General features: G+C 47.4%; 1 long non-coding RNA gene across 1 annotated transcript in view; it reads left to right on the top strand.

Annotated features, from left to right (window-relative positions):
- LOC108309344 overlaps positions 1-26,590 on the top strand; it is a 181,130-nt gene that overhangs the window by 134,923 nt on the left and 19,617 nt on the right. The window contains exon 2 of the long non-coding RNA XR_005201420.1: positions 20,551-20,613. This is a non-coding gene — a long non-coding RNA (uncharacterized LOC108309344). The remainder of the gene's footprint in view (positions 1-20,550; positions 20,614-26,590) is intronic.

Below are 26,590 nucleotides of genomic sequence, written 5' to 3'. Positions count from 1 at the left end.
CGTAACTCTGTTATCACTTTTATAAATTTACATTGATACGATTCTTTTATCTGATCTCCTTCCGGGTTCCCGTTTTCTTAGTTGATCTAATGCTGTCCTTTATGACACAATTTCCCTTCAGTACAGAATCCAGTCTAGACTGGATAAAGAAAATGTGGCACATATACACCATGGAATACTATGCAGCCATAAAAAAGAATGAGTTCATGTCCTTTGCAGGGATATAAATGAAGCTGGAAACCATCATCCTCAGCAAACTAACAGAGGAAGATAAAACCATTCACTGCATGTTCTCACCCATAAGTGGGAGTTGATCAATGAGAACACATGAGCACAGGGAGGGGAACGTTACACACTGGGGCCTGTCAGGGGTTGGGGAGCAAGGCGAGGGAGAGCATTAGAACAAATACCTCATACATGTGGGGCTTAAAATCTAGATGACAGGTTGATAGGTGCAGCAAACCACCGTGGCACATGTATACCTATGTAACAAACCTGCACTTTCTGCACATGTATCCCAGAACTTAAAGTAAAAACAAAAAATCCAATCTAGAGTCAGATATTGCTTTACATTGTCATATCTCATTAGCCTCCTTAATCTGGAACATGTCTACAGCCTTTCTTTGATTTTGGTGACGTGGACATTTTTAAAGACTGTAGTTCCCCCTTCTCCATTTTTTTTTTAAATGGAAAATTCCCCATTTGTGTTTGAAGTTTGCTTTTGATTAGACTGAAGTTATGGATTCTTGGCTACAATGCTGTGTAGGCGATGTGCTATCTTTCTCAGCATGCTGCATTTGGAGTATCCAATGTCCCTCTCTCTCCGATGGGTGATGTCAGTTTTGATTACCCATGTGAGATGTTGTCGATTTTTCCACTGTACAATTAATGTGTTTTTCCTCCCTTGCAGCTAATAAGCAATCTGTGGAGAGACACTTTAAGGATAGGCAAAGATTCTCATTCTCAAAGATTGCCTTTTAGATGTGGCATCCGGTGATGATTCTTCCTTGCTCAGGCCTTCACCATAATGGTTGTAAACGATTTTCCAACTCCATTTCTCCCTCAATATTTACTGTTTGGCTCTTAGCGTTGCACAGTTAGCAAGAGACCTTCCTGTATCCGTATTTATTTGTCTGTATGACTATTCATTATTGGTATGGGCTCATGAATTTCTAATTAGTCAATGGTTCACATATCTCTACTTTTCTTAATTATTTTTGCGCTCAAATTGTCCCAGATTTGGCCACTGGGAACCCATTCAAACTGGTTCCCATGCTGTTACACAAGCACACCTTTGCTCTACCGTAAGCCCCTTGAAAGAGTATAAGCTTCTTGAGAACACATTAGTATTGTGACCCATATGTGATAGTAACTCAAATGTGCATGTGTTGTGAGGTAAGATGTGTTTCTTGGGTACTTTCTTGTGTTCCTTCTTGCTGTTGTTAAGTAACACCTATAATGCAAAGATCTAAGCTACATCTACCCAAATTGTTTTATGGTTAGGAGTTTTGGCATGTCAAAGCACCAAAATGTTCTACTGATTTGCACTGGGAAATTCTAAGAGTATCGATCATTGATATTAGATTCTCTCTCATCTGTAAGCCTCTTTTTACCAAGCTGTGTCGCATATTAATGTCCGTCTTTGATATTCACATGAGAATGATCAAACAAGGATCCTCAAGTGAAGATGATTTTTCTTTTAACCAGGAATTCTAAACTCAGATGTCTATAAGGTTCAGGAAGAAGATCCAATTGAAGGAATAAGGCAGATGCTTTTGCATGTTGTGGATTGTCATACACTGGAGAGCACATACCTTTCCTTAAAGAGGCAACCGCTTCTCAGCTTTAGTTATTTGTGTCTGTGTAGGAACATAGGTGCAGGGTTGCCAGATCTTCTAGTTTTTCAAGGCCATCCAGAAATCCAGATTTTTATGTAATCTTAAAATGTTCTGGTCTTTACCTCTCATCACCTAATTCCAAAAATATTAAAGCACATTTCAGTTCTACAAGCCAAGCCAGCTTGCAGCCCCTAATTACGTCAAAGTACAGAGTCAGAGAATTAAATGTTGACCTTCTATGAGTCCTTCTGAGGATAGAATTTGATGATTCTGTGATTTCTTATCTAGAAGTGAAAGGGTTTAACATTTCCTTTAAAGTTCCATTCAAAACACAAAATAAGATATAAAATCCACACATGTAAAACCCAAACCATTTTCTTTTCATGTTAAGTCCTAAGCATATAGCTAAAGACAACCCCCATCCCCCATGAAAGCCACAATTCCCAGTAATTTTCCAGATTTTCATCTGCATGAAAATCGATTTGGATCCCTCTCCAGAGCACCATTCATAATCCATCCCTCTTAGCCAGTGGGGGGTCACAATGTATCTTCCAGCAAGTCTGGCTAGGACATAAGCCTATAGGAGGAAAGTGCTCAGAAAAAAACTGAAAAGAGTCCTATCATGAGATCCATTTCTGGGACCATTCCTACAGAAGCAGGATACAGAGAGATGTTCAAAAAAGAAAGCCAAGTGTCAAGTGTAAACTGATAGATCTACTTCAAACATGAACCAAGAGGTTTTATGGGTCAATAGACTTGTGGGGCTTGAGGGCCTTTGAAATCAGGTGGGCCCAGCTTACCTATCCATAGCAAGAAGGACAGAAAATACCATGGGTATCTGAGAAATGTACTGTGTTGTCAGTTTGGGTGTATGATTTTTCTTTAGAAGAAAAAAAGAGATGGAGCTCTAGGCATCATGTTTGACTGAAGTGGAATACCACATTTTTTTGGAGTGCATTTGCTTTAGCAACATAATAAAAAAACATTTCTGAAGTGAAGGTTTTCTTGGTAACAATTCAGAGGAAATATTTGTGAAGTCTTGACCAACTGCACATACTGAAGATGATTCCCCCACCCCCCAGGAATGACTTCTTAGCAAGGGGGAAAATGACAGTGTGGGCATATGTGTTAACAAGGGGACAGTCGTCCTCACAATACATCTTTGTTTGGTCTCAGAAAAGAGATTAATAATGATTTATCTCCAGGCATTGGCTCAGTAGTTTACCCGATCCAATTTTCATCTGCGTGATGAAAAATGGATCTTATCATTGCAACTTATAACACAGGACATTTCTCAGATGCACATGGTATTTTCTGTCCTTCCTCTTGTTATGGATAGGTAAGCTGGACTTCTGATTTCAAAGGCCCTTGAGCCCCACAAGTCTGTTGGCCTATGCAATCAAATAAAACCTATTGGCTCATGTTTGAAGTAGACCTATCAGTTTATACTTGACCCTTTGCTTTCTTTTCTGAACATCTCTCTGTATCCTGCTTCTGTAGGAATGGTCCCAGAAATGGATCTCATGATAGGACTTTTTTCAGTGTTTTTCTGATCTGAACACTTTCCTCCTATAGGCTTGTGTCTTAGCCAGAGCTGCTGGAGGATACACTGTGATGCCCCTGGCCGAGAGGGATGGATTATGAAAGGTGCTCTGGAGAGGGGTCCAAATCTCTACACTCTAATCCTTTGCCTAAATTTTCCAGTGGACCTCTACATCTCTTTCCCGCCTCAAACAGCATCCCTACCTTTAGGAAAACTATCTCCCAGTGTCTCATTGCAAAGGGCAAATGAGTCTCTCCACGCTCTGGTTTTTGCAGACTCAGCCTCACAGGACACAAACCTGAAACATAGTTGCTCACACCCTATGTTTACTTTTATTTCCAGCCACATCTGGAGGCCAAAATTCATGTTTATTGCCAAGCCTTAGAACAGTTTTACTGAGTTTGTATGTTAGGGGAAGGTGGGAGAAATGCTCTCCTGACTTGTCGAGTGTAAAATGGATGGAGGAATCAATGGGCGAACCGTAAACCCCAACCATGTTTATTAACATCTGTGGCCTGCTTGCAGACGGGGAAGGCGTGAGCGGGCTGTGTTTGTCTTGGAGGTTTTAGCTCAGAGAGCTCCATGGTGTACTCTCTCCATATATATACAGCCAGGCATCTTTTTAACCCACCAGAGACCAGGAGAGGGGAACAAGGGCTGTTCAGAAGTGGAGGAGCCCGGGTGCGATAGGGGAGGAGTGAGGATGGGCACTTGGCCGTGTTTACCATCGGGGCAGTGCAGTAGGTGGGCCGATTCTGGTGACGTACTTGAGGCTTAAAAAATGATCATAAATCTGATGTCTGTCAAACAGGGCTGGCATTTTCTTTTCCTTTCACAACTAGGTTTTGTATGGCCAAAAAAAAAAAAAAAACAAAAAACCACTCTTTTTTTTTTTTTTTTTAAAAACAAGAAATTCTCTAAACTCTCATGAAGAGTGTCCCTCTAGCTGGGATCCATGGTTGCAGTGGAACCCCCCCCACCGCCAACACGCACACACACAGGAGCACATTGAGTGTTTGGTAGAGGCTGAACTCTCTCTGCTGGAGGATGGTGTCATCATTCGTTTTTGTTTTTGTTTTGTTTTGTTTTTTGGAGTTTTTTGTTTGTGCATTTCTACAGAGACATTGGAGTGGGAATGGCCACACTGAGTGGGCTGAGACCTGAAGCTCTGTGTTCAACAACTTGGTTTTTACCAGGGAATTACTCAGTTTGCTTTGGGTCAGACGGGAGCACCCTGAGCAAGCCAAGAGCTCCTTTAGTTTGCTGTCCTTCTGCCCTGAACACAGCTGGAACCAAGGGGCAATTCTGTAAGGCCCCAGGATGGAGGGAGGATGTGCTGTTTGTGGCCGCCAGCCTAGGGAGCAATGTGCTGGGGATGTCCTTTGAGCAGACGGTTTGGCTCTCTGGTACCTCACGTCTGAGGTGAGCCCGCCAAAGAAAAGGGCGCTTTTTGTGGTCAGAGCCTGGGGCTTGGATGAAACCCTCGGACAGGGGGAGTATGTGCCTGGGGGAGGCGTGGCCCACCAAGGAGGAGAAAAACCCCCCTGTCTGTGAGGAGCATGGCTGCCAGGCCTCTCCACTCAGGGAACAGTGGACAACTGTTGGAAAGCTTGGCCTGCCCTGACGTCCAGGTGTGCCTGGCCAGTCAGGTACGTCATCTCAGGGAAGGCACGAGGCTGCGCGTCCGCCGGCCCCCTCGCCCCCCATCTCTGCCCACCGTTGCCAGAACGTTCCAGATATTCTTGGGACTTGACCCTCTGCTCCGATGCAGGCTGGGTGGGGTCAGGGCTTCCTTCCCCCACCACCCTCACCGCACCAGCCTCACGTTGCATTTTCCACGGCGGGCAGTGTCCCAGCCAAGCTGTGAGCCCTCGGATCTGAGGAGCTCACTGCTTTTCAGGGCTTTTTTCCTGGCCCCTGGCCACCCTTAACTGCTGGGTTATTTGGGCAGGATTCGAGGGTGTGAAACCAGTGGGGCCAGAGAGGGAGGCTGGGGTTCAACCCAGTGGGGTGAGATCTCCCTGTGGGCTTTGGGTTGGGGGCACGGACACATCCCCAGCAGGGCCTCCTGGAAGAAACCCAGCTGCTGAAATGCCAGTACTTTTCCATGGGTGGGTGGGGCGGGGAGGAGGAGGACTTTGAACCCCAGTGACCTGGCAGCCCAGGATTTTCCAGGCTTGCTTTGGGGAGGTTATCCCTACGAGGGACTAGGAATCAGGAAGACTTCATTTTATTTTGCAAAACTGTAACCAAGCTTCACACTTAGGATGATAAAATGCTGGGTGGACGTACTGGAGGTCCTCATCAATGCCTTCCCAGAACCCTCGAGACCGCAGGGGTAAAGGTGCCTCAGCAAGATGAGTTATGCGGTAAAGGCAATATCTCATGATTTTTCCCACTGCTTCAAAATGTACTGTTGTGCTGCTGAGCTCGGTGGAAGGTGCTAGAACAAGGTCTGCTCTCCAGGGTTCTCTCTGTTTCTCACCTTACCTCAACGTCGTGCCTGCAGTTTGTAAAAAGGAGTGTTCCCTAGCCTGTACCCTCATGGGTCTTGTGTTCTCCCAAGTCTAATTATTTTTTTAAAACATTTTCAGAATTTCCACTCTCCACAGTGTGGCTTTGGAGCTGGGGTCCACCCCAGTTCTGCCTGGGGTGCAGCCAGCAGGCAGCTCCCTGGGTTTCATTCCTGCAGCTGACTGTATCTGTGTCAGGCATCTGTTTCATGTCATTTACTTGGAGGAGCCTTCGCAGTTGCTGTGATGCTGTTCCCACCCCCGTCATCCTGCTTTGCAGAAACTTCAAGATTTATAACTGAATGTTTTTGTTTACTTGTTTTGACCTGCGCCCCTCTGGAATACACACCACACAGGTGGAGGTGAAGCCCTAGCTCCCAGCATAGCATCAGCCACACCATCGATGCCCCATTGGGATTTGAGTTACTCCCTCCAGCATGGGAGATGTGTGGCAAATTCAACCTCGACTGCTGTTGGGTATTTCTGCATTTTGGATTCCTACATCTCTGTGACTCTGGTTTATACTTGCCTGCTTCTAGGGAAAGGGGGATAAAAGAGGATCGTCATTTAACATTGAAACCTGATTATTTACTTCTCAAACTTACAGCATGCTCAGAGCTGTGGGATTATGGAGTATTTGTTTATTTTTTATTTTTATTTTTTAAAAAAGGTAGCGGCACAGTGGCTCACGCCTGTAATCCCAGCCCTTTGGGAGGCTGAGGCAGGCGTATCACAAGGTTAGGACATTGAGACAATCCTGGCTAACATGGTGAAAGCCATCTCTACTAAAAATACAAAAATTGGCTGTGTGTGGTGGCGTGCGCCTGTAATCCCAGCTCCTCAGGAGACTGAGTCAGGAGAATCGCTTCAACCTGGGAGGCGGAGATTGCAGTGAGCTGAGATCGTGCCACTGCACTCCGCCTGGCAACAGAGTGAGACTTTGTCTAAAAAATAAATAAAAAGCTAGAGACAGGGTCTCCCTATGTTGACCAGGCTGGTCTCGAACTCCTGGCCTCAAGCAATCCCCCCGGCTCTGCCTCCCAAAGTGCCAAGATTACAGGCGTGAGCCACCGTGCCTGACATTATTTATTTTTAATTTTTCATTGGTGTATTTATTTTAGACAGAGAAAAATGTAAGCAGGATTGTGCATTCTCACTATTGGTTGTTATTGTGGTTGTAGAGATGAATAATTATGAGAGTATTTTTCTTAACCAATAAATTGCGGTCTTCCGCTTCTTGGAAGTATCTAAAAGTAGTGGGTTCCGATTTCGTGTTAGTATAAGTCCCCAGTTCCTTCTGCCATTGCCTGGGTGAGAGGTGGCCCGGGATACCTCAAAGGCTGCTCATTGTGTGGCCATGTCAAGTGGACACTTTCTGCAGACAGGCTCAAAGGGCTCACATGTTTTGTTACTCATCACAGTATCCCTTTAAACTGCGAGCTTGGTTTTGGTCATGTATTCTCAAATCCCTGGAAGTCTGGGAACTTTGGAACCTTCTCTGAGTATCTTCTGATAACCAAAGTCTTCTGGTTGAAGGGCCTAGGTGGTGTGAATATCTCCACAAGAGGCCCAGGATATTTTTTGGGAGGACAGGCCCTAGGGTCTAGACAATAATGCGTGGACTGGGAGTTTTAGGTTTGGCTTTCCTTCCACCCTAAGGCTTCCCTTTACCCCAAAGCTGGGCATCCATATTTCACTGATCCTAGATAACCATGCAAGTATACAATGTATAAAGATGTAAATAGGGCGAAAGTGCGTCTGAGGCTCCTAAGACATTTAGTGGTCAAAGTTACAGGCTTTGGTTCTCTCAGCAATCTCTTGACCACGTGATGTGAAGTTTTGCCTGTTATTCACTGGAAACAGCCTGGCAGAATTGGACTCCTCCATATCTTTCTACACACAAGATACTGAAATAATCTCTATCCCTATACTAAATGGAAGATGTTTGAGGAAGTGAAGTTTCCTTCCTTCCTTCCTTCCTTCCTTCCTTCCTTCCTTCCTTCCTTCCTTCCTTCTTTCTCTCTCTCTCTCTCTCTCTCTCTCTCTCTCTCTCTCTCTTTCTTTTCTTTCTTTCTGAGACACAGTTTCACCCTTGTTGCCCAGGCTGGAGTGCAATAGTGCAATATCAACTCACTGTACCCTCTGCCTCCCAGATTCAAGCGATTCCCCTGCCTCAGCCTCCTGAGTAGCTGGGATTGCAGGTGCCCGCCGCCACTGCACCCAACTATTTTTTTTTCTTTTTTTGTATTTTTAGTAGAGACAGGGTTTCACCATGTTGACCAGGCTTGTCTTGAACTTCTGACCTCAGGTGATCCACCCTCCTTGGCATCCCAATGTGCTGGGATTACAGGCATGAGCCACCTCGCCTGGCCAGAGTGGGATTTCTTAAGGTGAAACTCTGAAATGTTTTACTTTCATTTCACAACAGAAAAAGATGAGTTGGTTCTGGACCATGCCTTCAAGAGGTATCCATCTTAACAGAAACAGACAAACCCAGCTAGAAAGTTCCAGAAGCCGTGAGAGTTGGAGGCAGAGGATGTGGGGCTCTGAACTGCCTGGCAGAAAGAGTTGAATGTATATTAAATGATACTGGAAACCAATGGTCCTACACTTGTACTGATGCCTACATTAATTTGAAATTCTTCCTATTTTTTTTTCTGAAACATTTAAGGCAATTGGCACACCTAGTCTCCATCTCCCCAGTTATAAACTTGACCCTCGACTTGCATGCATTGGTAAAACTTTGCTTGCACGTGTCTTGGTTTCATGCATGATTCTACAGCCTGTATGTGTGCGTTGTGGAGTTGGGCTATGTTGAGTTTCTGCATCTGACTGTAAGTCCTTGGAGGCAAGGCACGTGTTGATTCTTTGTGCCTTCATATGCACGCCATGGTGTGCGAACGGATACTACGCAGGAGGCTGTTTAACCACGTTTGGGAGGAGGGTCAGACCTCTCTCGCTTTGCTCCCCACCTCCTTCTTCCCTGCCTTCCTCCCTGGTTAATCATGTCTGTTGGGCTAGCCGGTGTACAGGGGTATTGACGGGTCTCCTGTCGGAAACCTGGAATGGGATGATGGAGGCTCCCATCGCTGTCCTCATCTCAGACTTTGGGTTTAAGTCACTTTCTGAAAACCACATTCCCACCACAGCACGGAACCCGGTGGAGAGGCCTGAGGAGCAGGCCTGGGTTCCCTGGTTGCCCGGTTCCAAGAGGGGCCCATCGTCCTATGCTCTGGGGTGGCCTTGGGATTACAAGAGCCCAGCTTAACAACCTTCCCGTCAGGCTCCTGGTCACAGCATGAGGCTTCAAAATCAGCCAAGCCTGGCAAAGAAGGTGTTGGATCATGGGGCTTTAGGATTTCAGTTTAGTATTTCAGAATATCTGCACATTCTTACCTGGTACTTCATTTCTTTTCTGTTAGGATTTTCTGATAAACCCAAAGACACCCTCAACCATTGCCCATACATGGCTTCCACAAGGACAGGAATCATCCCTTTACCTCCTAGCTGGCCTTCCTTCTGAAATCGAAGATCTTCACCCGCTTCCCGTCCCTTGACCACAGCCCCAACTTGGTTCTCCTGTGTCTCCCGACACCCCAGAGAGACAGGAAGGATGAAGAACGATGGTTGAAATCTTCCCGATGGAGACGATAAAGCAGTTTCAGTGTAGGCCTGAGGCCACACTATTCCTGGACTCCTGTGAGGTCCTCTCACTTGCCCCTGTGACTTTGAGCACAGTCAAGTTACCTCCCTACGGCCTCATTCAGATACCACCTCTGCCAAGTGTTCTCATTTTCTGTCCTTGGCAATTAACCGATCACCTGTTATCTGCCTAGCTGGTGGTGTCCATGCCTTAAAAAGCTATAAAACCTCGGTGTCCAAGCTGGCACAGCTAGAGAATACCAGAGGTGCCATTCATACTCAGATACACCCAACAGCTTTCCTTCCAAGTTAACCCTTTGGCAAATGACCCTGTGGCCATTTCCCTCCTCACCAGCTCAGACCCTCTGCCCCAATAACCCAGAGGGGTGGGAGCCACCTTTTCCCCCAGCCTCACTGTGCACGTAGAGCATCATCTACATATTAATGTCTATATGATATATGATATACACAGACATACATAATCCACATCACAAAATACAAGTGCTAGTTGGTATCATCTTTCCTAGTAGATTTCCACACTGGAAAACCTGGGACCTGCCTTCTCTTCTTTGCATTTCTGGTGCATGGTCTAATACCTGGCATGTAGTAGGTGTTCCATCAATACCAAAATGCCTTATGGTGTGCCGGTGATTTCAGAGTGAGCCCTTTGCTCGCCAGTGTCATGTCTTTTGTTGTTGTAAGGTTGCCTGAGGGCTTCGTGATGTTTTTTTTCCTTTAAGAAAACTCCTTCTTCCCTAAGGGCTGTGTGGTCACTGCTGTCTGTTTCCATTAGGCTGGTTGGCTGCAGTGCGCTCCCGGCGGTGATGCGCTGGGGGCTGAGTGAAATGCAAACCTCAGGCCTCCCCTGGCTGCCCATCTGTTATTAGCCATTTGCTGCCACACACAAGGGGTCGGGGGACACCTGGAGAGGGAGTGTGGAGTGCCCCGTGTGGCCTTTCCAGGAGAATGCATTTGGCTTTCCATAAAAGACTTCTTAACCATGGGCAGGCGTGTGAGTCCAGTGGAAGGCTGAGGATGTTCAGTCCTTAGACTAAGCAGTGGCTTTCGGCTGGACGCGGTGGCTCACGCCTGTAATCCCAGCACTTTGGGAGGCCAAGGCAGGCGGATCACGAGGTCAAGAGATAGAGACCATCCTGGCCAATATGGTGAAACCCCATCTCTACTAAAAATACAAAAAAATTAGCCGGTCTTGGTGGTGCATGCCTGTAGTCCCAGCTACTCGGGGGGCTGAGGCAGGACAATTGTTTGAAACCGGAAAATGGAAGTTGCAGTGAGCGGGGATTGCGCCACTGCACTCCAGCCTGGCAAAAGAGCAAGACTCTGTCTCAAAAAATAAATAAATAAAAAAGAATAAGCAGTGGCTTTTAAGCAGTGTGCTCTGGGACCACGCTGGGCCTCAGAGAGGCTTCTCCAGCATCACCCTGGAGAAGCAGAGCACCAGAGCAATGGGTGAGGTCCAGCCTGATCCTGCTCACATCAGCCAGGGCACATCCAACTATGTTGCCAGTTGACTGTTGGGGTCCTGGATTGGAGTTTGGGAGGGCTGAGGGAGGTTTTTAAACCCACACAAATATAGCATTGACTTTACTGCAGATACTGTTTGAAGCGCTATATTGGTGTGTTTTCATGCTGCTGCTAAAGACATACCCAAGACTGGGAAGAAAAAGAGGTTTAATTGGACTTATGGCTCCACATGGCTGGGGAGGCCTCAGAATCATGGATGGAGGTAAAAGGCACTTCTGATATGGCAGTGGCGAGAGAAAATGAGGAGGAAGCAAAAGTGGAACCTCCTGATAAACCCATCAGATCTCACAAGACCTATTCCCTATCAGGAGAATCGCTTGGGAAAGACTGGGTCCCGTGATTCAGTTACCTCCCCCGGGTCCCTCCCACAACATATGGGGATTCTGGGAGATATAATTCAAATTGAGATTTGAGTGGGGACAGAGACACAGTCAAACTGTATCAAGTGCATTACAAATATTAGTCGATTTCCTCAGAATGGACTTATAGGTAGATACTATTATTCTATCCATTTTTGACAGATGAGGAAACTGAGGCACAAAGAAGTTAAGGCATTTGTCCAAAGATGATAAACAGTGGAGATGGGATTCATACTCACAGAACTGGCCTGACTCTGGGTTCTGCTGCTTTGAAGAACTAGGTTTGGAAAACCACCAGAGGTTCAGTCCACTGTGCCCCCAGTTCCTGAGTTTGCTGAACCAGCACCATTGCCCTTGTCTGGTAGGGAAAGTGAGCCTCTAAAATAAAGGTTCGGAGTCATGCAGTGTGGCCCTGGTCCCTGGGGCTGGGTATTAAAAGTCAAGAGAAGCAGGAAGCCCCTGCATCCATTTCCCTCCTCCCCAGCCCAGACACCAACCCAGGGTGGTGGGAGCCACCTTCATCCCCAGCCTTGCTGCACAGCTATTAAGTGGGGATTTGCCAATCAATAAATCAAGGCACCTGAAAAATGAACTGGGGAACCACACTGGCTTCCCCTCTTCTTGATTAAAACAAACAACATTGTAAAATGTCAACCTGTCAGTCGTTTGGAAAGTTTGCGGCATGGAAAGGCGATTACCCAAATGACTTTTTAAAAGTATGAGAATTTGCCTGGCTGAATGTTTTTTAATTAATGCCGTGAGTTAACATTAATAACTATTCATAGCTCAGTGAGCTGGGCTTGGGGTGGGTTTAGGAAACATTTGGTATCTCTGGCAGGGACAGATGTTGACCTGGCCTGTCGGCAGCTTTGACAAACCTAAGGATCTCAGGATCCTGTTGAGCGTGAGGACCGGGGAGGACAGAGCTGTTTGCAGTCGGTGTAGGCTTTCATGGTATTGTGAGCATTTCACGTTAGCCTAAGTGTTGCAGCTGTGCAGGTGGTCTCTAGGGCTTAGAGTCTCCCCAGTGTTCTCCCCCACCCCTCCCGTCATTCTGGTGAACAAGCCTCTCGGGATTCTTTGAAAAAAAAAATGCTGCTTGGGGTCACACCATTTAAACTTACCTCCCTAATTTTCTGTGATCTCATTTTTCCTTAAAATATCATTGGAAAAGTGTTTTTGAGTTGAGCATTTTATTTTCCATTTAAACATGGTGAAACCGAGACATAGGGGCTAAGGCTTGGCATGAGGTTGGTGGACCTGGGCCTAGGACACCTTCTGTGGTTCCGCCTTCACAGGCTGGGAGCAGCGTTCGACCACAGTGACATCATGATCTCTGCCAGAGGATGCTCGGGCTCTGTGGCCTCTGTTTTGCTGATGGGTACGGACACCGTATTCAGTGGGTATCCATCCCTAGGGGCAAAGATGTGGTTTTAATGGAGAAAACCCTGATGGGCTTATAAACTTTTGATTGTTTTTTTTTTTTTTTTTTTTTTTTTTTAAAAAAAGTGGGTTGAGCTCCATCTTTAAGTTGGTGACTCTGCTCTAGGAAGGTCTGGGAGAGAGCTGAAAGTTGGGCAGTTGTTAGTAGCTCCAGGTAGAGGTGGTTTGGGAAGACTGGTGAGGCACCAAGAGCAGAAAGTCCAGCCCTTCTGGTTTAGCAATCTCCAGAGAGCTCTGCTGTTGCTGAGGTCGTCTGCACAGGTTGCTGGGAGCAAAATGGGGCTTAGGAAAGAGGTCCGGAACAGGGGTTTGGGACATCTTCAAGGAAGAGGGGAAGCAACAGGAATTAGGGTGGGCTGAAGACTGAGCCTCGGGTTCCCCTTTGTGCTGGACCTAGGAGAAAGAAGGGGAGCCAAGAAAATAGGGGGGAGCTTTGGAGGTCTGGACACCTAAACGAGGTCCCCTTGTCACCTGCATTCCCACCTTCTTGGGAGACCTGGAGAGTTGGCAGAAGGATTCTGAGGATCAAGTCTACTCTTTGTTTCCTGGGCTCATGTGGAGCCTCAGACCCCGTATTTCTGGCATGGCCTCTGCAGGCTGTGTCGTGGAACTCGCCCCCTGCGCCCCGCTGGGCTTGTGTAACAGGCGTGGGGAAGTGCAAGGGGCTGTAGGTACTGAAGTGAAAGTCAGGTGTGGTGAGAACCATCTGTCTATAATGGCACAGGTATTTGGGACATGCCACAAGGCATATCTGTTCAACCCTGTGGCCTGTACGTAGCCTGTCAGCTGGGTTAGGGTTCTCAGTCAGGTTCACGTTCAAGCCAATATTGACTGTGTCATTCAGTGGAAAGAGCTGCCTTCCTATCGGTGTAATTGACAGCAGCACTTACCATCTGGGTGTGTCTGGCTCTTGGTCTCACTTTGGGTCATGCCATTGGTCCCAAAAGTACCCTTTTGAGGTACTCTTTATCCTTGATTGCTAAGCCATTTCTGATTTAGCAAACAAGACTGTAGCTTCTATTTTTAATGTTTTTTTTTAAAGTACATTTAATAGTTTTATTTCTAGCCCAAAACAATGAATGTCATCTTATTTTTATTATCTTTTAAATACCATGGTATTTTTATCTTCACCAAACACTGCCTGGTTACTTCAGACATGAAAAAATAGGAAAACACAACAGTCTTAAACTTACTACCAAGAGATAACTAACATTAACCTTTTGCTTCCTCCTTCCTAGTTTGTTTTTATAAACCATGCAATTCTATAATTTCTTTACAGCAGTAGCAATAGCTAACATTCATGATTTACTTACGATGGTCCAGGAAATATGCAAAGCAGTTGAATACACAGTTTAATTTAGAATTAATTATATATATAGAAATAAGCAGTATAGAGAAAACATAGTCCTCAAATAAAAATAACAGTTATGGTTGTAGAGGGTTTACTAGAGGCAATAAGTAGTCACTCCAGCTATGTCCATTGTTTGGTTGAGAAAACGGACACCCCAAAGGTGTCTAGACCAAATCGGGTGTGGTGTCTCATGCCTGTAATCCCAGCACTTTGGGAGGCCAAGGTGGGTCGATCCCTTGAGGTCATGAGTTCGAGACCAGCTTGGCGGACATGGTGAAACCCCATCTCTACTAAAAATACTAAAAATTAGCTGGGCATGGTGGTGCATGCCTGTAATCCCAGCTACTCGGGAGGCTGAGGCAAGACAATCACTTGAACCTGGAAGGCAGAGGTTGCAGTTAGCTGAGGTTGTAACATTGCATTCCGGCCTTGGGCAACAAGAGCGAAACTCCGTCTCAAAAAAAAAAAAAAGTGTCTAGATTAAGCTTTTAGCCTCCAACTCTTTGCCTCTAGAACCCACACATGTGTGATATGATTTCAATCATTTAATAATATGCTGAGATTTCTTTTTCCTCGTGTCTACAGCATTTTTACTGACTCCTTGGCATTCTCTTACTCTTCATCCCTGGCCACTATTCACACCTAGAATGGATGGCTGTTCAGAATGAAGCTCACATCACTGTCTTTACCGTCCAGGAAGAGGGATATTTTTCTTTGCTGTTTCCCAGGTCCTTGCGAAATTCCTCAATGTAGTCTGCACGGAGTGAGTGTTTGTCTCCTTCCAAAAAGTACACGCTTGTCTTGACCAGTTTGGAACTGGAGTTTGAGATTTGGCTAGAACTCTACAAAGATTGCACTCCAGCTGATGATAGGTTGGTACGTTCCAGTCTCTCTTTCCACCACCTCTCACTGGGTCACCTAGAATCCCCTGGGCGAGGCACAAGACAACATTTTCACTGCTTTAAGTCAGAGGCAGTTGTTTAGAACTGCTTTATTTTCCCATAAAGTTATTGTCGTTGAAAAAAAATATATATGCATGCATATGGGCACACACACACACATACACACACACACCTCTGCCCACCTATGATAAACCTTAACCCAAAGTGGGAGAGTTTGGTGCCCACGCCAGGGCAAAAGACTGTAACCTTCCCTGGTAAGCCTAGCAAAGCACAATTTTTCTTTCAGCCAGGAGGTCAGTCTCCTAGAGAGGCACTTTATAAGAATTTTGTGGGTAGATCACATGGGTATTAGATGTGGGGAAGCTTGCCTTATTCTTTCAGCGCATCACAGCCTTAGTTCTCTGACAGACTCACATTTTCTGTAGGATAAAAGTCTGAATACCAACTCTCTCTATGGACCGGGGCCTTGTCTTTCAAGCTCTGGGTGTGTGGTCACTGCAGGGATGACTTGGGAGTTTGGGTAGGGAATGATCTTCGCAGGGGAAACCCCAGAAAGATAGAAAAAGAGAGGAGAAACCTTGCCGGCCTGCCATCAGGTTTGTTTTTGTTAGATGAAAGATAATCCTTGCTTGGTGTCAACATGTCTTGGCGTTGTGGTAACAATTCTTTGGTGATCTAGCTGTTTAATGAGCATAGGAGATGAGAACCGACTCCTGTTAATCACCATCTCCTCTGGAAAGACTCCGTGGAAAGGGAGAACAAATGAAAGAAAGAAAGAAAGAAAGAAAAGAAAGAAAGAGGTGTTTAGAGTTATGATATATAGGATTTAGCTAGCTCTACCAGCAATGGATTTTCTATTGTTCTATTGTCCACACTCATCCTTGTCTACCACTAAGAATGTATGCNCTCTCCAAGTAAACATTTCAGAGCTGGGCCAGAATAATTAGGAGGTACATTGCCATCTGGAAATGTTCATTCTTTTGTTTACCTTGTATTGACTCTGTTCCAACGAGTGAATCCCTGATATGGGATGCCTGAACTTTTCTTCCTTATGAAAAAAAAAAGCACACATATCTCCTAGTTGGGGCTTTCTTTGATTTTAGCTGAGCTGGGTTAGGTAGTGCGTGGGAAAGATCACCGGGCAGCTTGCTTGTCTAAAAGCCAAGCCTGGATGCGGTGGGGAGGGGCGGGCAGGAGAGAAGGCTGTCTACCCTCCCTCAACAGGAAAATAAAGCAGATAAATAAACCCTAATCCTGACCTGGGGGCAAGTCCCAATAAAGATCCAGGTTAATTTTTCCTGCCGATCCAACCCTTGAATTCATTGTGAGAATTAGACATTCTGCGGCACTAATTTGCCAGATCAGATTGTATAATTATCCTTTATAGGCCTGGGTGTGATGTATGCTCCGTGTTTATGCTGCAGGGGGCTGAGTGTTTGGACTTCAAGTTGCTGCTCCATCCTGCCAGACTGCGCTTCTCACACACAGGCAGGGGTGGCAGCTGTTGGAGCGTCTGCCGGGCCAGAAACAGGCCCAGGGTGCGGGGGCCTTCGATGAACTTGCCTGGAATGGGACAGAAAACTTTCAATAGAACCCAGAGTGAAAAGGATGAGCCTCTGGGAAGCAGGTGGAGGTGGGTCCCCTGGCTCGAGTGGGCTCTCACAGAAAGAGCATTTGACAAGGGGTTTCAGTGAAGACTGAGAAATTTGGAGACTGGAAAAAAAAGTAGGTCAATTCAGAACCAAATGATGTTCATAATCTTTGGCACTTTTGTGTTCTTAGACCTCTTCCTCCATAAAAACAAAACATTAAAAATTGTATTTTATGGCTGGACACGCTGGCCCATGCCTGTAATACCGGCACTTTGGGAGGCAGAGGCAGGTGAGTCACATGAGGTCAGGAGTTTCAGACCAGCCTGGTCAACGTGGTGAAACCCTGTCTCTACTAAAAATACAAAAATTAGCCAGGCGTGCTGGCGCACGCCTTTAATCCCAGCTGCTTGGGAGGCTGAGGCAGGAGAATCACTTGAACCTGGGAGGCAGAGTTTGCAGTGAGCCAAAATTGTGCCACTGCACTCCAACATGGGTGACAGAGCGAGAATCCATCTCAAAAAAAAAAAAAAAAATGTATTTGACAACCATAGTGATAGAATCCAGATGATTAGAGTCCAGGCTGGATTCATTGTTATCTAGGCATTCCTATTACCGCCGTTTTATTCATTCTGGTTTTAAAAGGAATTTGAACATTTTCTTTGGCCCCCTTTTTAGGTATTGGCCCCCCAAAAGTATTGGGGGCCCAGTGGATGTGTTGACCTTGGGTAGGTTTCTAGAAATTGGACCCAGTGGTTTGGCTTCTTGACTACTTGACCTGTTTCGTTGAAATCACTCCGCTTTGATTTTGGACCCATCAGGAATGTCCAAGAATTCCCCCAACCTGCAACTCTTATTCTGGCCACAGAGGGGGCTCTAGCTCATAAAGTGTGGACATCCATCCACATTTCCCATTCCGGGTATTCTTCCCTCTCCACCCTGGTCTACTCCTGTAGCGTGTGGCTGCCTCTTCCAGCATGGCCTACTGCCTTCCTGGTGCACTTTTTGGAGAAAGTGGCGAGTTTGTGGGACTGGATGTGTTCCAGCCTAATGTCTCCTTGTGGCCTCACCTGCTGGGCCTTTTGAGTCTAGGTTCCTCAGTCCAAGGTGTCCCGGAGGAGTGGGCTCTTCCCTCTTGGCTGGAGGTGTCTTGTTGCTGGTGTTGAGCTGGGAACCACTAGGTGGTGTATGGCTCCAGGCATCCCGGGAATGTCAGGAAGGAGGGGTGGGGCCGGGGGTGCAGGAGGCAGGGAGGGACCCTTGGGGGCAGGCTGTGGGTAGCCAGTTGCAGTCTGTGGCCTCCCTCAGAGGTTTGGAGTCGGGCGTGGTGTGTTGCTGTTGGCCTCCTTCCGAGGGAGTGCCATCCCCTCCCTGTCCCACCGCCATCCGTGGTAAGGACAGTAAGGGCAGCGCTACGTGGTGGGGAGGTGTGTGTGAAGCCACGGAAGGGCTTCACAGGGCCAGTGCCAAGGCCAGTGGGCCCTGGACAGAGCCAGGCTCCCTGGGCGGCCCTGCATCTTGGTGGCCCAGGTCATCGTGCCAGTGCAAAAAGCCAGTGGGCATGAGACCCCTACTCCCTTTAAGGACCAGAGCAGAAACAGACCATTTTGTTGAATGCAGTGACCCAGGTGCACTTCAGGTTACAAGTAGCACTGCTTAGAACAGGACTACAGGAAAGGGGAAAGGGGGCAGCTGTCTCTTGGGACATGAGTAATGTCTCTTACCCAGTTGGCACTCTAGAATTCAACTGGGCATGTCTCTGGGGCCTCCTGGAAAAGTGGTGTTTTCCATCCCAGAGGAGAAAGCCGAGGCTGGAGAGAGGGGTGCGGTCAGCTTGCCTGAGGTTCCTTGGGGGCATAGGAGGGGGAAGAGGGGATACCTAAATTCTTGTAACTCAGGGTGTTCTGAGGACCCCCAGCGCTGACTTCACCCAGGAACACTTCAGAAAGGCAGAATCTCAGGCTGTCACCCCAGACCCACCGAATGCAAATTTCAGCAAGATCACCAGAGGATCCTCAGAGTCTGTTACTTATTAAACTTACCTGGGGAACTTAAAAAAAAAATCCTAGTGCCCAGGCCTCACCTTGTAAGAATCAGAACCTCTGGGGGCGGGGGTCAGGGTTCAGAATGATTTTCCAGCTGCCCAGGGGAGGGGGCAGCGATTTTCGTGAGTAGCCATGTCTGAGAACCTCAGCTGTAAGCCTCTGCCTCCCCTCTTTCGCCTACTCCCCACTGTAGGATTTCAATAAGATCGCTTTCCACTGTCCCACTGTCCTCTCTCCCTAATCTCTGCCATTATTAAATGGGCAGAGGCTTCATGCGGACAGGTTGAAGAGTTAAGACTAAGTTAGCATAAAATGCAAATCTCCCATGGAGGGGTGATGCTGAAGCTATGTCCATTCAGCTGGGCTTTAGCTGGAATGAGCTTATTGGATGCTTTCCACCTAATAACAAACTGAAAATGGGTTGTGCATGGGGGTGGCTTTGTATAAAGTAAAAACAGGAACCCGTTCCAGATGCTGGGGTTGGCCTTAGTGGCTCTTGTGCAGTTTTGCTTGCTCCGTTTTGGTGAGTTTTCTAGCATTTTCGGGTTAGGTCCAGCATCGGCCAGTTAGGTCCCAAGTGTTGCGTGATTCATCAGGGCTAAAACTGTCAGCCTCCTTTACCCTGCAGTCAAGAGCCTATGCATTTGAGGTTGGTCCTGTAATATGTTCATGGGTGTGGAAGTGGGAGCCAGGTCCAGCACACGTGTGTTGCTGGTGTGTGGGGGTGGGGGTGCTGGAGCCCAAGAGGACCCCCAGTCTGATCTGGTGGTAGGTGCTGGTTGATGGAATTGGCCTCAGGGTACCAGCCCAGCTCTGTCCTCAGTAACTCAAAAACCCCCAGAGTGATAATGTATAATGTGCGCCCAGCAAAAGAACAAACACTACGCAGAGACAATCCTTTCTCTTGTGTGTGAAGGTTACAAGTTTTCTGTTTCAAATCTGATGGTATTCTTTTTCCCTTTTTTCCTTCTCCTCTGTTTTCATTTGCCAACCTGAGGGTCTAGAGTGATTTCTTTGAGCCTAATGATGGGGAAAGTTAGAATGGGGCTATTATCTTTAAACACCTTTTGAAATACTACTCTTCCTGGTGTCTGAATTAGATCGAACAGAGGTTGGGCTTAAAGATTAAATGTCTATTTTAGCAACAGCAGCAACAGCAGCTATGCTGATATCTGTGTACATTTGCTCAGTAATGATATGGGTGGAATGAAACAGAAACTCACAACGAGAATGTATAATTAATAATATTATAGCTGATATTTACTGAGCGCTTAATGGGGACCAGACGCTCATCATATGTAATCCCATTCAGTGAATTCAGACATATAATAAGATCAGAACATATGAAAATTCAGAAATAGGATCATAGGAGTAAAAGACCCAATAAAAACAGAACAAGTTGGCACTGTGGTGTACGCTTGTTTTGTTGTAAATGTTCGCTGTAAACTTGTTTTTTCGTAACTTGAAAAAAAATTACTCCCCCGTGTAAATATCTGTTTACATGTTAGTTTATTCTAGGTCAAGTTTGTGATCATAATAAACTCTTTGTCTCTGAAAATTTTCTTTAGTTTGCCGTATCCATAATTGGCATAGGAAATGAATTACTCCCCTTTTTCTGATGAATGTAGTTTTAGTCTGTATGGAAGAATAAACAGCTATTAAACTCCTGTGTGCTTGTGGGGAGCTGTCTGGCATTGAGGGACCACTTCTTCTACATTTAAGCTTCAAGATGAGTTTCATTATCTTGTTTCCTGGTGTAATTCTTCCCTTATTTTTCTAGGTGGAATCAGAGATTTCTGGCTGACTTGGTGGGTGCTTTGAACCAGGAAAGGACAAGAAAGAGGTGAGTTGCACTTGGCAGTCACAGTACAGCTGTGCCCCTGGGGCTCTTTGCTTCGAGGTTTTGATCCTCCTTTGGTACAACCCTTTGCTCAGACATCCCTAATGCCCCCAGCTCAGAGCAGCAGTTGGCAGGCAGGTTCCTTGCAGTGAGCCATCAGAGAGGCCTAGAGACACGGGTCAGTACGTACAAACAGTCATCACAGTTAATTTAAGCCAGGCTATCTGCTCCTGGCTTTTACTTGGATCAACTTATTTTCACCTGTCCCCACTCTAGAGTGAGGTCCTGTTATGCCCAGCCTACAGATGGGGAGGCTGAAGTACAGTCAATTGCCCAAGGTCACAGTTAACTAGTGAGGGAGCCAGGCCTGGACTGTTACTGGGATCTATTGCTCTTCTGAGTGACAGTGAATTTTCTCAGCTCCCCAGGGCACCATGCAACTTCTCCTGCTACCTGCCCTGAACACACTGACTCCACTGCAGGGCACAGAGGTCTTGCAGTATGCAGGGAGAACAGGAGGCAGGTGACTCGAAGCCTGCGGGTCCTGGAGACAGAGAAACAGGTGGATTGCACCTGCTGGCCTTCAGGAGCGCAGAGACTGTCCGTGGGATTAAGGGGCATATCAGGGCTTTCTGGCATGCTGCCAACTGAAGTCTGCTCCCAATAAAACAGGATGTGGAACAAGGGGCTGCTCCCCTATTGCAAGGGCTGGGTTTGCCCAGGGCTGTCTAGACTCCACCATTCACAGCAAGTACAGCACTGACTGTAAGTCTCAGTCATAAGTACTAAGCTGCAAGCTCAGAGCATGGTCCTATTTGATTGGAAGCAGCAGATCATCTCTACTGGTATGAAGCCTGGGAGAGGGAGTGCTGTGCAATGCAAACACATTTCTGGAACTAGACAGATTATGTTGTAAATTTGTCACTATTGGTCTGGTATAGTGGTAGAGCGTGGACCCGGATGCCCTGGGTTCAAATCCCATTTCCACTGCGTCTTTGCTTTGTGACCTAGGGCTGGTGACCTTCACTTTTCCGGACTATGCCTTCCGTATTTATAAAATGGAGATAATAAAAATAATCTCTTCCATGTTGTGAAGTGAAAGGAGAGAATACGCAGTGAAGTGCCTGGGATGTATTACGCGCACAATGAATGTCAGTGGTTTTTTCCCTGTGTTTTAAAATCTTCCTAGCTCTGGATATGATCTTGGGTAAAGTACAAAGCCTCAGTTTCCTCATCTGTAAGATGCTAATACGCTGTCCTCAGGGGAGAGTGAGAATTGAATGAAATAACACAAATCCAAAGTCTACGTGACAGTAGATGCCCTGTTAGTTCCCTCCCTTATTTACCTTTATCTCATTCTACACGACTCAAGTTGAAGGAAGGCGGCCATGGGTTTCAACTCCTCCAGCCACTAGAATACTAAGTCCTGACAATGACGCCACAGCAATTTTCCATTGGATCCTTCCCCTCCCTTGTCCCAGCCACCCCCCTGGTGTTGGCTTTCGTAGAACAAGCTGGGATACCTACAAGGGGCCCCAGCCTTTGGACTTCTAGTCTTTCCTCCCCAAAGTGATCCTATCCATGTCTTCCCTAAGCCTCTCTCTTAAATCCACCACTCGATATGGCATTTTCTTATTTTACAAAACCCATCGTGGCGCTCTGTTTATTGTCCCAACAGCCAGATCTCACTGGGTGGTCCATCTCACTTCCCAACAGTTCCCACTCACATTTGGATCCTTTCAGCCAAGCTCATCTCCTCCACATCCCACCCCAAGACTGCACGTGACTGCACCCCACCGCTGTGCTCAGCACACCCCTCCCTGTGTCACCATCTGTGTACCTCACCTGTTTAAAACCCCATAGCCAGCCAGGTGTAGTGGCTCACACCTGTAATCTCAGAATTTTGGGAGGCCGAGGCAGGTAGATCACGAAGTCAGGAGATCGAGACCATTCTGGCTAACACAGTGAAATCCCATCTCTACTAAAAATACAAAAAAAAAATTAGCCAGGTGTGGTGGCATGTGCCTGTAGTCCCAACTCCTCGGGAGGCTGAGGCAGGAGAATCACTTGAACCTGGGAGGCAGAGGTTGCAGTGAACCAAGATTGTGCCATTGCACTCCATCCTAGGTGACAGAGTGAGACTCCAACTCAAAAAAAAAAAAAACCCAAAAAACACAAAAACACACAGCCATGGGACCATGGAGCTGGCAGCTCTTTTACCTACCCACCAGCTCACCTTCAGGACTTCTGCAAGTGCTGGCTCTGCCTTCCCAGCCAGTGCCTTGAGGATGGGGTAAAGGGGGAGGCAATCTCTTTCATCCCCTGCCATCCCTTCTTCACTGCTCATCCTGGGATCCAAGGCACATGCAGTAGGTGTCCTGATGATGACATGCACTCACTGGTGGGAGCCTGGGCCTGGAAAGAGAGTCTATGGTTGAAGTTACTCTTCAGCTACTGTTTGTGTTTGGATGTGTATTGGGGTGGGGGTTGGTTAATGAGTGATGCCAAGGGGATTTCCAGGCAAACTGCAGGCACTGCCTTTCTGGAAGCAGCACCTTCTGCCTTTGCCAGCCCTCTCCCCCACTCCCCAGGGAACCCCACCCTGAAGATCAGCTCATTCTATGAGATGCACAACCCCCTCCCCTGCGTGGCAGTAGTTCCACCCTTCATTTGTTCATCGGTTCATTCATTCATTCACTCACCAAAGAGATATTTATGGGACACTCACTGTTTTCTGGGACTGCTCTGGGCAGAGAACGGGTACTGGACAAAACAGGCTCCATCCTGCTGGCTTGGAGCTTGGCTTCTAGTGGGGTCTATGCATCCATTTTCATGCTGCTGATACAGACATACCTGAGACTGGGTAATTCATAAAGAAAAAGAGGTTTAACGGACTCCTAGTTCCACATGACTGAGGAGTCCTCAGAATGGCAAAAGGCATGTTTTACATGGTGGCAGGCAAGGCAAAAGGCATGTTTTACATGGTGGCAGGCAAGGGAGAATCAGAGCCAAGCAAAAGGGGTTTCCCCTGATAAAATCATCAGATCTCATGAGGCCTATACACTACCATGAGAACAGTATGGGGGAAACCACCCCATGATTCGATTATCTCCCACCAAGTCTCTCCCACAACATGTGGGAATTATAGGAGCTGCAGTTCAAGATGAGATTTGGGTGGGGACACAGCCAAACCGTATCATGGGGCCAGGAAAGACAAGAAGCGTTGGGTCAGCCATCATTCCTCTTTTGTCTTTTCTGTCCTGCAGCCACATTGGCTGTCAACATGGGGCAGGCTAAACAGTAAAAAATAGTAAGTACCTAAATTATCTAGTATGTAAGGAGGTGATAGTGTTATGCAAAAAACAAACAGCAGCAAGAAAACAAACCCAGAGGCAGGAAAGGCAGCTCCAGTGTGCAGTTCAGGGAGGGCGGTGGAGGGCAAGTGGCAGGGCTGAATGGAGAAGGTGACATTTGAGCACAGACTTGCAGGAGGATGTTTTGGGGAAAAGCCTCTGGGACAGAGGAAGCAGGTACATCAAGGCCCAAAGCAGGCAGGAGTGCGGCATGGTGTGCCTGAGAGTCAGGCTCACTGAGAGCTAATGCCAAGGAGGGCAGAGACCGTCAGACCAGGTTGGGGCTGGAGGCCTTGGGCCTTCCCTCTGAGGGACCTGGGAGCCAGGCAGGGTTTTGAGCAAAGCATGCTGTAATCTGACTCAGTGTGAAAAAGGCCTCTTTACAGGGAAGCTGAGAGCAACAGGGCAGCCAGTAGGAGGAGGGGAGGGCAGGAGAAGGGTCCAAGCAGGAGGAGCATTGAATGTGCCTATTTGTGTCTCCTGCAAATGTGCCCTGTGATATCACACTCACGCTACCATAGAATGACATTGATGGTGGTGATGAACTGAAAAGCCATGTGCCTCATCTCGGGAACCGATTCTTAACAACCGTGACGGCCGGATTCAGGATGGCCTCTCGCATTGGGGGATCATAGCTTCATTTGAGGGTCATTCTCCTCGTCCCACTGCCTGCAGAGCCACCAGGGATCCCACTGGCACATTGCAGGCTCAACAGCAAAATAATAATTGGAAATGAAAGGGAGTGGGGAAAATGAGTAGGAGGAGAGAGAGAAAATGCACCCTTCCTTCTGTTCTGTGGTGTTAGGGCGTGAGGGGTACAGAGTACAGGGAACACCTGATGGACACGTTATTATGCCCTGGAGTAGCTAATACTGCTTGAGATCATTCTTCGTGGTCTCCCTGAAGCTCTTTGAGGGGTCCCCTTATTTTCTTGCAGCCTGTTAGCTCCCTCTTGTCTTCCTCCTTCCTCCAACAAAGGACAGCTTGATGACGGCAGGAATGAATGGGTCGGCCGTCTTTCCTCTTTTGTCTTTCTTGTCCTGTGGCCACAATGATCATCCAGGCAGGTCAGGCTAAGGGTGCTTCAGAGCTCACAGAACCAGCGTGTCTTTCTTAGAATGCTCCGGGACGGCCTGGTCTTGGTGGTGACTAGCAACTGTCCCGTGATTGCACGTGACCTGAAAACAGAACTTCTAAGGGAATGAACGCCTGATGCCCTTTGTTGGGAAACTTGGCTGTTCATGCACGTGGCAGAGAGCTATCTGAGGACTGCACCAGAACGCCGTTGTACCTGATGAAGCCTTAGAATGGTGTACATGGGGCAGTCTGTTGGAAACACTTAGAGAAAGGAAAGGGCAATGGGAGTGGTGGGGTCTTTCCCTGGTGTTTCTCCCGAGGTTGAGTGTGTTTCTGAGCGATCCTGCCAAGCTCCTGGGCAACGCGGGCACTTTCTTCCCCACTGCCTTGCATTCTTCCACTCCCAACCCAAAGGCCCAGGGAGATGGAGCAAGAGGGTAGCCTCATGGCTGGGTCCCTGGAGCCACAGTCAGAAACAGTGATATTACAGTGTTACTGCCTTATGTGGATTTCACATACTTCCTTTTAAAGAACACATTCCCTACCACATAGCCCCAAAGCTCCTGCGTGAGATCATTAGGAGGAAGGACTATTTTTAAAGATGAAAACTCTGATGCTCCAGGAGGACACACTCTCTCCCCAGGTCCATCCATCATGTGTGTGTGTGTGGTGGGTAGGGGAGAGGTGCTGCGGCTCGGTGGTTGGTTTCTGCCATAACCATAATTGAGAGTGAAAAACCCGAGCCCTGGGAGAAAGAAGCCAGTCCCGGTTCTGAGTGTCAGCGGCGGTGGGGATGAGCTCACCCGGGGACCAGAGCCATTTAGAGGACTTGCAGATGGAACTTCCCCACAGGGTCCAACTGTGAGTCACTGTGGTTCCTGTCCTTGCAGCGAGCTCCATCCCCAGGCCTCCCACTTCACCCTGGGACATGATGGTCACTGGTCAGACCTAATGACTCACTTGGACTGTTGAGCCACCTCTAGGGGTGGAGTCTCTCTCCTGGCATCTGGATCCTTGGTGCTATCGACGAAGCTTGGCTGGCGCTCTTAGCTGCTATGTGCAAGACGTGTGTCCCAGGGAAAGCCCCCTCTCTCTCTGCAGAGGTCAAGTGAAAGCCATGGCCGCAGCCATGAGTTCAAAATGCAGGCTTGGAAAGTCCAGGGGCCTCCGTGGAGGTGAGACAGCCACAGCCTGAGCTTTCTGAGCCCCGGGCTGAATTTGGCTGTGATACCTGAAAGATGGGGAAACTCACAAGCTCCCGGTTGCAGTGTCATCCCATGGAGAGGAGCGAGCGGAGTTCACCCCAAAGGCCAACAGCGGGCAGGGTGTCACGTTTCCCTCCGCGCCCGGGGCTCAGCCTCTGCTGTCATTTCTCCTTCTTGGTTTTCGTCTTCTAAGGGAAGAAATAGTGTCATCTTTTCTCAACCTGTCAGTCTCACACCTGCCTGGAGCCCCTGGCAGTGAGACAGTCAGTGCTGTTTAATCTGATGTCATCTGTGTTGATTGTCTGGTTTAGAAACCAGGTAGCAAGAGGGACTTTCTGAGGATTA

The sequence above is a fragment of the Cebus imitator genome, unplaced genomic scaffold (assembly GCF_001604975.1).
Source record: "Cebus imitator isolate Cc_AM_T3 unplaced genomic scaffold, Cebus_imitator-1.0 Scaffold93, whole genome shotgun sequence".
Taxonomy (NCBI): Eukaryota; Metazoa; Chordata; class Mammalia; order Primates; family Cebidae; genus Cebus; species Cebus imitator.
The sequence above is the reverse complement of the archived record's forward strand: the minus strand, read 5'-3'. Positions and strand labels throughout refer to the sequence as shown.